This window comes from Sturnus vulgaris, chromosome 6 (genome assembly GCF_052056855.1).
Source record: "Sturnus vulgaris isolate bStuVul1 chromosome 6, bStuVul1.hap1, whole genome shotgun sequence".
Taxonomy (NCBI): domain Eukaryota; kingdom Metazoa; phylum Chordata; class Aves; order Passeriformes; family Sturnidae; genus Sturnus; species Sturnus vulgaris.
In genome coordinates this window covers 23,609,751-23,618,518 of record NC_142248.1, presented here as the reverse complement: position 1 = coordinate 23,618,518, position 8,768 = coordinate 23,609,751, and positions in this window count along the sequence as shown.

Here is an 8,768-nt window from a genome sequence, read left to right as displayed (position 1 = left end):
TTTTGCTATGGAGTCACCAAGAAGCACCCAAGCTTTTGATTCTACAGGCAAGCACATCCTGCACCAAGTAACTCTGCCTATGAAATAGGCTTGATAATAATGTACTAAACCATCTTGCACAGAAAGAATACTTCATTTCTTGAAATAAGATTATTTTTGATCTGTGATAAATCTGGACAAATAAATATTTTAAGGGATGAGTTACATGCATTGGATGTAGCATAGTAGGTTTGTAGCCTCCCTTTGAGAAGACTGGTCTATATTTGCATATAAATGCACATTTACTTGCTTGTAAATCTGTGTGGATCTGTTTTAAACTCAATGTAAATTAGACCAAAAGATGGAGAAGCTTGAATACCACTCCAAAAAGCTATTATTTTTTTATATATAATTAGTACTCAAAAACATGTGTTGGTAATAGGTATATATATTTCTCTGCTATTAGAAAAAGAAAAGCCTGCTATACCATAAAATAATTTGCATAGACAAGAATCACTACACATCAAAAGCCATCTCTTCAACTTCTATGAGAACTCAATGGTAATGTCTCTTTGGTGATTTGGGGTTTTCTTCAGCTTTGGTTCTGGAAATATAATGTGCTTAAGACAAAAATACAGAAGCTTAATTCACAGTTTCTGTGTATAAAATTCCAGAAATACCTGCTGTTACTGTAGTGGTGCATATCTTACTTCTGCTTTTATTAGCTTTCCCTCCCATTAAGAGTGCACTGCACTTGAAGCTGCCTTTTAAACAGGCTGTTACACTGTATTGAGCATCTGAGGATTTGCTAACAAACACTGCTAGACATTTTCACTTATATAATGCAACTGCACAGCAAAGAAATTACCAGTTTTTGGTATTGTCTCCAGCTCAAGGAAATTGCACAATGACAGTATCAGATTTTATTATATTAACCAAATAATCAAGTGTACATTTATGCTCAGAATATGAGAATTCCAGTATTCTTTCTTACCTTAAGGGAGTCCACAGACACATTTATTCCAAAAATATCAAAGTTTGCAGCAAAATACAGGTCATGGATATTATTTAGTGGCAGATAAAAGCTGCTTAAAAGTGGGTGTTCACTGGATACAAATTAGAACTGAAAAATAAATACTTTTAAAAGGACAATACACAAATGCTAAGGTACCAATTGCATGTGTATTTTCACTTGTAATTCAATAATTTAAATGAAGAGAAGTTGCCGTATCACTTCCATCATTTCACAAAATCAAGAACTTAAAGAGGAGTTGAACCCCACTTAGTATGCAGCTTTTAAAAAATGCACCCTCATAGCTTCCTCCAAAATCCTTAGTTAAGGACCACCAAGGTCAGATGCCTCAGGCTGTCCTCTGAGGCACACTGAAGCAGGCATTGGCCACTGAGGAGCTGGCTTCCCATTTCCCTCACGGTACTAATCCAGCACTGACAAGACAGAGACAAACTGCAAAGAGCACTCGATTTAAGAGATAAATAAATCAGAGAAGGAAATGTGGTCCTGTGGCCACCACACTGCATGACTGTCCACTTTACTAGGTTCTGATAGCCAACACTGAATTCACAGAAGAGGTGATCTTGAGCATCCTTTACAGCTACTCATGTTGCTCCACATTTTCTGTTTGCATTTGTAAAACTGGTACATATATTTGTTTTAATTTGTATGCCACTAAGAAAAAATTTCCCATAGCTTTCCTACACAGATCTTGTGCAAAACAATTAAAGATAAATGATATCCTACGCAAAGTCAACAGAAATTTTGATTTATTCCACAGCTCACACCAGTACCTACCAGCATCAAGGGGATATTATCCATTTCACAAAGAGTAGCTTTGGTATTACAGGAGTGCACAAGTTCCAAATATAAAAGCAGAGAGATGACAGATTGTTCTCCCCCTTTCCTAAACACCAAAAGCCTAATCCTCTAGAACCTGTATATCTACAAAAGCTAATTTTATACCTCTGCAGTTCTACTTCCATGTAAGCAATGCCTTGCAAGAATACAAAGTTCATGCACAGTATTCTGAGGTATGAGAGAGTAGGCCTCCTATTTTGAGAATACCTAATGTGTACAGGGCTAAAATAATATAAATAGACTTATCTACAACGTAAAAAAATAAAAGCTAAGTGGTTGGAATTTAATACCAGGCATTCACAACTACTGGAGTAGTACTCTTCTCTTTACATTTACCCTCTGCAAATCATACCAGCAGCACAGACTGGTATCCTTTGGGTTTACATTATCTTTCTCAAAATTAGTGTGTGCCATTGCTCTGCACCAAGAGGTCCTGGTTTCTTATGAACCCAGTAAGATAAGCACTCAGACACTCTGAATTATCACTTAATATACCACTTAGTGGAGCCAATACCATAAAAAAAATGCTGAGGATAGTATAAAGGATTTTACATCTCTTCAGATACTGGGAGTCCTGAACTGCACAGCATCAGATGGGGAACAAATCAGTGCTCAGCATGCTGCACTGATCTCTATCCCATTTGGGGCTTTTAAGCTTTTATGGGATTTCCCTCAAACATTTCTATTCATTTCTACTGAACAAAAAGAGCATTCACAGAACTTGTTGCCACATTCTCAGGAAAGGACATGGACACCTGGGTGGTGTGATCACTGGTACTGACTGAGAGCTGCCTGCACACTCTGTCATCATGGTCCACTGGCAACATTTATTCTGTGACCAAAGTGTACATGCAGCTCTGAAAGCAAAGCAAAAATGCAGTATATAAGCTGCTAAAGAAGTGCAGTACAGGCCTGCAGCTCCTCAGGCAAACTCCCATCACTTGGTCAAGCATCACTAAACTTTATTAAAGGATTCTTCACAGGACTCAAAAAAACTCCCAAAGAGAATAATTATCTAATATACACATTTAAACTTGTTGTACCAACCATAAAAATCAAATTTCTAAATTTGCTGGTATGAACAGAAAACCCTAACATATGGTCATAATACTCTTTGGCAATTATATTTGATTATTCCCTATCAGTTTAGAAAAGAATTGACATATCCTGTAAGAACTTTCAGACCACAAAACTATATAAGACAGCAGGCAGTACTATGAGTATTTAGGATTAAATTTATAATTACTGTATAAAGCATTATAATAAGTTATGAAAAAAAATGCAAAAGGAACAAAACCCTATTCCTGGCTTTGGTTTCCTTGCTCACTGTTTTAGATATTAAATACACATACCTAGCATAGTTTTCCAAGCAAATGAGACTGATTCAACTACAGCTCCTGTTTGTCCATCAGTCCTTTCACTCTAAAATTTTCTTTATCAGCTTTAATTACATCAGACAAGGCAGCAAGAAGATTCAGAGAAAGCACTTTGCTACAGTGAGAATTTCTGGGTGGGAGGTTACAGGCTGCATTGTTGTTCCCTTTGGAGGGAGTTAGAGGAGACCCGAGGGCTGAGGCTAATGTCATTCTTTCTCCTCTTCCAGCAACTACATCATTTTCCACTTCTTGCCTTTAAAGCATCAGGAATGCTTCTGCTGCCCAGCCCTGGCTGGAGGGTTGTAACCCCAAGGCCAGGGAAGTGGCTTCCCACTCACATTGGAATTGCTCCTTCCAAGGAAGGGATGCCAAATCCCAAAAACTGATGATGTTGAAACTTTTCCCATATTATTATTCCCAAATGTGATTGCTAATATTTTGGTTCTGCACGTTTCCAAAGTTAAAATTGGAGATAATGAGATTAGCCTGATACTAGGTATTGGGAGACAGCCCTTGCTGTGACAGCCTTCTTCATAAAATAAGAGTGCGATATGGTTAGTCCTCTGTAACAAAAAAATTTCTTGTATTATAAAGTAAAATAATAAAGCAACCCACACTCTGAATCCTACATAGCAAGGAAAAAAGATTATTCTATAACATTTCAAACAATACTGGGTTATTTATATCCCAAGAAGGGAAAAAAACCAAACACCACTCACCAACAGACCAACCAACCAACTAGAAATCCACAAAGAATGAGCATTACTTAAAATGAGAAACAATTAGCTTTCTCCAAGTTTGTGTGTGAAATTTTTATGACAGAACCCCATTCAGATGAAGCCTGATTAAAAATGTTCACTTGTAGACAAGTTGGAGTTGGCAGACTACTGCCTAATTATTAGGAATATTTATATGCATCTCAAACTATTTAAAAATGCAAACACTGGAAGAATTTTAAAAAACAAACAAACAAAACAAAACAAAAATGCATTCCATCCCAAAAAGCTTTCCCTTGGTTTCTATTTAGAGATATAATGAATACTCATTACAGTCATACAAGCAGCAAGACCACACAATTAGAGAATGAAAGACCCTGGACAAAGATGAGAATTTAGTAAATGTTGTGCAACTAATAATATATTTTATCACATAGTCTCACAACTTTTTCCATAGGTGCCTAGTTTTAGACTGTTCATCACAAATGAGTTTTGGAGACAGAAATTATACACTCACAAAATTGAGTTGTGATTCTTTCTGTTAAATTGTAAAAAACTTGAAAAAGTCAGCTATTGTTTACATAGCATGCACAGATTTTGCCTTACTGCAGTTATTCTTGTTCTTCAATCCAATGATCATTCCAATAAAATAATTCTTTGAATGACTTTTTGAATTAAAAACTAGATCCTGCTTCATAGTTTTAAATACAAAATAACTTATTTATTGTGTCAGGCTCAAAATACATTCTCTGCAGATGGCTACAACATCTCTGACTCAAACACACATCCATTTCTGGACAGGTACTGAAGCTGAGTATTCCAGACCTGCAGGGAATGTCCTCAGCACCAAATCTCATGGACTTGCACTTTCACTTGTTGAAGCTGTTGCCTGTTATCATTGGTGTTTACTGGAAGCTCTTCAGTCTGTGGTTACCAGCACCATGTAGGGCTTTTGTATATTGAATAATTTAGCCACTAGACAGAATCCAATGCCTTCTGCTGGCTGCCTCCAGCTTCAGAAAGCCTGGCAACAGAGCTAAGAAACAAGCCATGTGGGATTAAGCAGAAAATAAACAAACCAACCCCACACATTTCAAGGCTTGGGCTTGCCCTAAATTTCCTACTTCTAGGGCACCACCAGTATTCAGGCAACTTAGAAGGGCAGTGGCTGCACTGTGAACAAATTGAGCTGCTCAACTGCTTGAGGCTTGAAAAAGAAGCTGAAAAGCAGCCTGAAAAGGGACCTTCAACTTTGATCCCCTGAGGTTTTGGGCATGTGCCCTTCCCTACCTCTCATTTTATAAGAATGGTTGGAAATTATTTGGTTGGTTAAAACAAAGCCAGGGATCAAAAGAACATTGAGTTGACTCAGCCTTTAGGAAGTTACAGATGGTTTAGGAGTCAAGTAATTTGTAATAACTTTCGTAAGCATAAGAACATCAGTGTAACGTTCCACGGAAAATTAAGAATTTGGTATTTTATAGATCCCGACCAGTGTTGGAGCACAGCATGGTTTTAATTTAAGGCAAGAGGTAAATTGTGACAATTTTTCATTACTGTGAGATAGTACAAAATTTCTAGTGCTAACACTTAAGAAAGAGTTTATCAGTAGGCTTTTTAGTTATGAGAAATTCCAAGCAACTTTGTCTGTTGAAAAACTGGAAAACTGTGCCTTTAGAAGTCTTACCAGTGGCAGGTATCCTAAAATATTGAGGATTTAAAGATACTTGCACTGATAGGGTTTGTTAGCTGGCCTAATGCTTCAGATGCTTTAGAAATCAGTGTGAATATAGCCAAATATAATAATATGCACTATAATAATATACAACACACACAGCTGAGGATGAGGCAACTGGTTACTTGACAAATAAAAGGCAAGCAGATCTCAAATAAATTCCTACCCCAGAAAATTCTAGGAATTCAGTCTTTTTCTCCCTATTCTCCATTTCCCCTTTGGTTTTGAGTGAGGAGGGATGTTGGACACACTTTGCTTCTACAGCAGAGCTGGCTGGCTGTGTCCGTTCAGCATTTGCTCCTGTTCGTTTCCACCCCAAGGTGCAGAGCCCTGGAAATATCTGTGTTAAACCAAGGCTGCTATGTACTGTAAGAAATTATTCATTCCACATAGAAGCCTGCAAGCAAATGCAGATGTGCCTCCTAAAGTACTTTCAAGGTCAACATTGTCTGTGTAAGGTAGATTCTGATATTTTAGCCATGCTTTGGCATAATCACCTGAACTTGAAGTCATACATTGAACTGAGTGCAGGATTTGACTTTTCCTTCACTCTGAAGAAAATAAAGGTAAGAATCATACAACCTCATTCCCTCTTTTTTTTTTTTTTTTTTAAAGGGTGGTGTTGGTAGTGTGAAACACAAAGCCAAGCAATTTCCATCCACTTCCTAGGGCCACACATTGAGATGTGCTAAATAAGAGCCCTTACCATGAAAATAAGTCGCCTCAATTTATAAATAGCAGAATGTAGTCACCTTCAGAGTTAAGCTAACAAAGAGAAGTAACAATCACTACTGCATTTCTGAACTTTAAGTCGTGAAATTTTATGGGAGAAGAATGAGAAAGAAAAGTCTGAGAACACAAGCTAAACTTGTTTTAAAAGCAAATAGTCTGCCAAGAGAAACCTCAAAGCGCCCTCTCCTGGCACCCTGCACTAACTGCGGGCTCGGAAACATCCTAAACCCGCAGCGCTTACTGTCTGGTTAAAAGGACGTTCTTTTGACACTCACTTTTTGTTAAGAAATTGTCTTTATTAGCTATAGAGCAAGGGTAAGAAACTGTTTGCATAATCTTATAGAATAAGAAACATTGAACTGATCTGTTAAAAATTACTTTAAAGTGTAATTAAACTGTTCATACTGTTTAGGTTTTTTTTCCAAAAAAGGTATGTGCTCAGGATACATTTAATTGTATAATTAGTATCACGTAATATTAATGTTATTAATCTGCAACAGTATTGATGTAAATTTGCATTGCATTACTTATTGCTGATTATTATTGACGTTCCTTTTTATAGATTCACCCTAGGAAGCAAAACATTTTTCGTTTTAGTTAACCAAGCACAAAAAGTGCAGTAAGTGAAAATTGCGTTAGAAAAATAAACCTGAACCCTCTGGTTTTTTTCTGGGTTTGGTCTTGCAGGTGAAAACACTCATGCCATTGTCCCACCTTTCCTAAACACTTTAATCAGTGTAAGAGATATATTTCATTTTGTTTAATTACATATTTTGTTTCTATGGCAACTAAACAGAATCTAATCCATTTCTGTTCCTTCCTAAGCCTTTACATAGTGATTTTCTTTCACAGTATAGCAGCAAAAGATAATCCTCCTTTAGAACTCTGAGTACTGTTCTTTCCAAATATCCCTTAATTAGTATGCATTAGGATTAAAACCAGTTGTAGTTGTGCTATAACTAAGAGAAATTGTGAAAAAAAATATCTAACAGGATCTAGACAGAAAATTCGAAACTACCATGAAGTAGCTTCAGCATCAATTTACTGCCACCTGCAGGCAGGCTTTCACCGTCATGGATCTCCGGAGCATGGGAGCAGGAGGATGAAGGGAAAGCAAATTTCCAACGCTGACGAGGTGTTCCAAGTCTGGCCAACTAATTCAGATTTATTTTACTTACAGGAAAAGGAGAACCCACTAATGTTGCCCTGTTTAAAGAAATAATGCCATTATTTTAATTTCTGCTGTCCTATTCCACCTCGCTTCTATTTGTGAAGACAGTGATGTCTGAAGATTTTCTTTCTGAACTGACACCGTAATAAAGGACACAAATTCTACTGCTGCTAAACACCTCTTGAACAGTGTGTTTTCTATATTCTTCTATTTTCAAAGAAATTACTATGTTCTAAAATTTAAGCCAGATTTTTAAAAAAATCTAGCAAGTCAAATCTTACCAAAAATATGTCTGTGGTTAAAATACCTGTTCTAGGAAAATTTGGAGATTACTACCTTACTCTACACATTTATATTCTTTCACACACAGAAACCAAACTCAAAGAGTAACACTGACACTTACAAAATGTACAAATATTAAAGTTTATCTACAAGGCCTTTCTTTGAACCCACTACCATCTGAAACAATCCTAACTTACAAAACCATCCAGTATTTTCTCCTATCAGAAACTGATGCTGTCTCAGTCAGTGCCTAGGGTAACTGGGGCTAAGTTACTCTATTACCATTTTTTTTTAAATGCTAGCACATAACACACACTTCATCCCCTCATTTATTCTACTTAGCTGTCCAATCTTTATACTGCAGTAGGAATTTCTTCAGCAGTGTATTCACACCACACCTAACCTCAGGTACTTTGCCTGCTAGTGAATATAGCAGATTATTTTCAGCCTTCAAACCTTTCATGAAACATCTGGGAAAGTTAAATTTGTAGAAGTGAGATCTGCAGGGCTGCCAGCACACTGAATTAGGAGTCAGCTCAAAATATCAATTTTCAGCTTTCCAGGCTGGTAGTTCCAGAAAAAAACAGTAATGAGTCTTAAATGGTGGAAGTCACATCTGATCCATCAGGACCATTTTGCATGCAGAGAAACAAAAGTATACATAATGCCATACAAGTACATTTAGGCTGGGATTTCCAGGAAATGTCAAGTTTACTGAATGCATGCTGTGCTTTTGCTTCAATTATAAACTGCAAATTCCATTCTGGAGGTAATATACTGGCTACCTGGACTTAATTCCAGCAGCAACCATGCCTTTGCCTGGGAATAGCATAGTAAAGAACTTCCTTAGGAATGATCACGTGCCCTCAGAAGAGAGCTTACTTTGCCATGTGAAAAAGGCTGT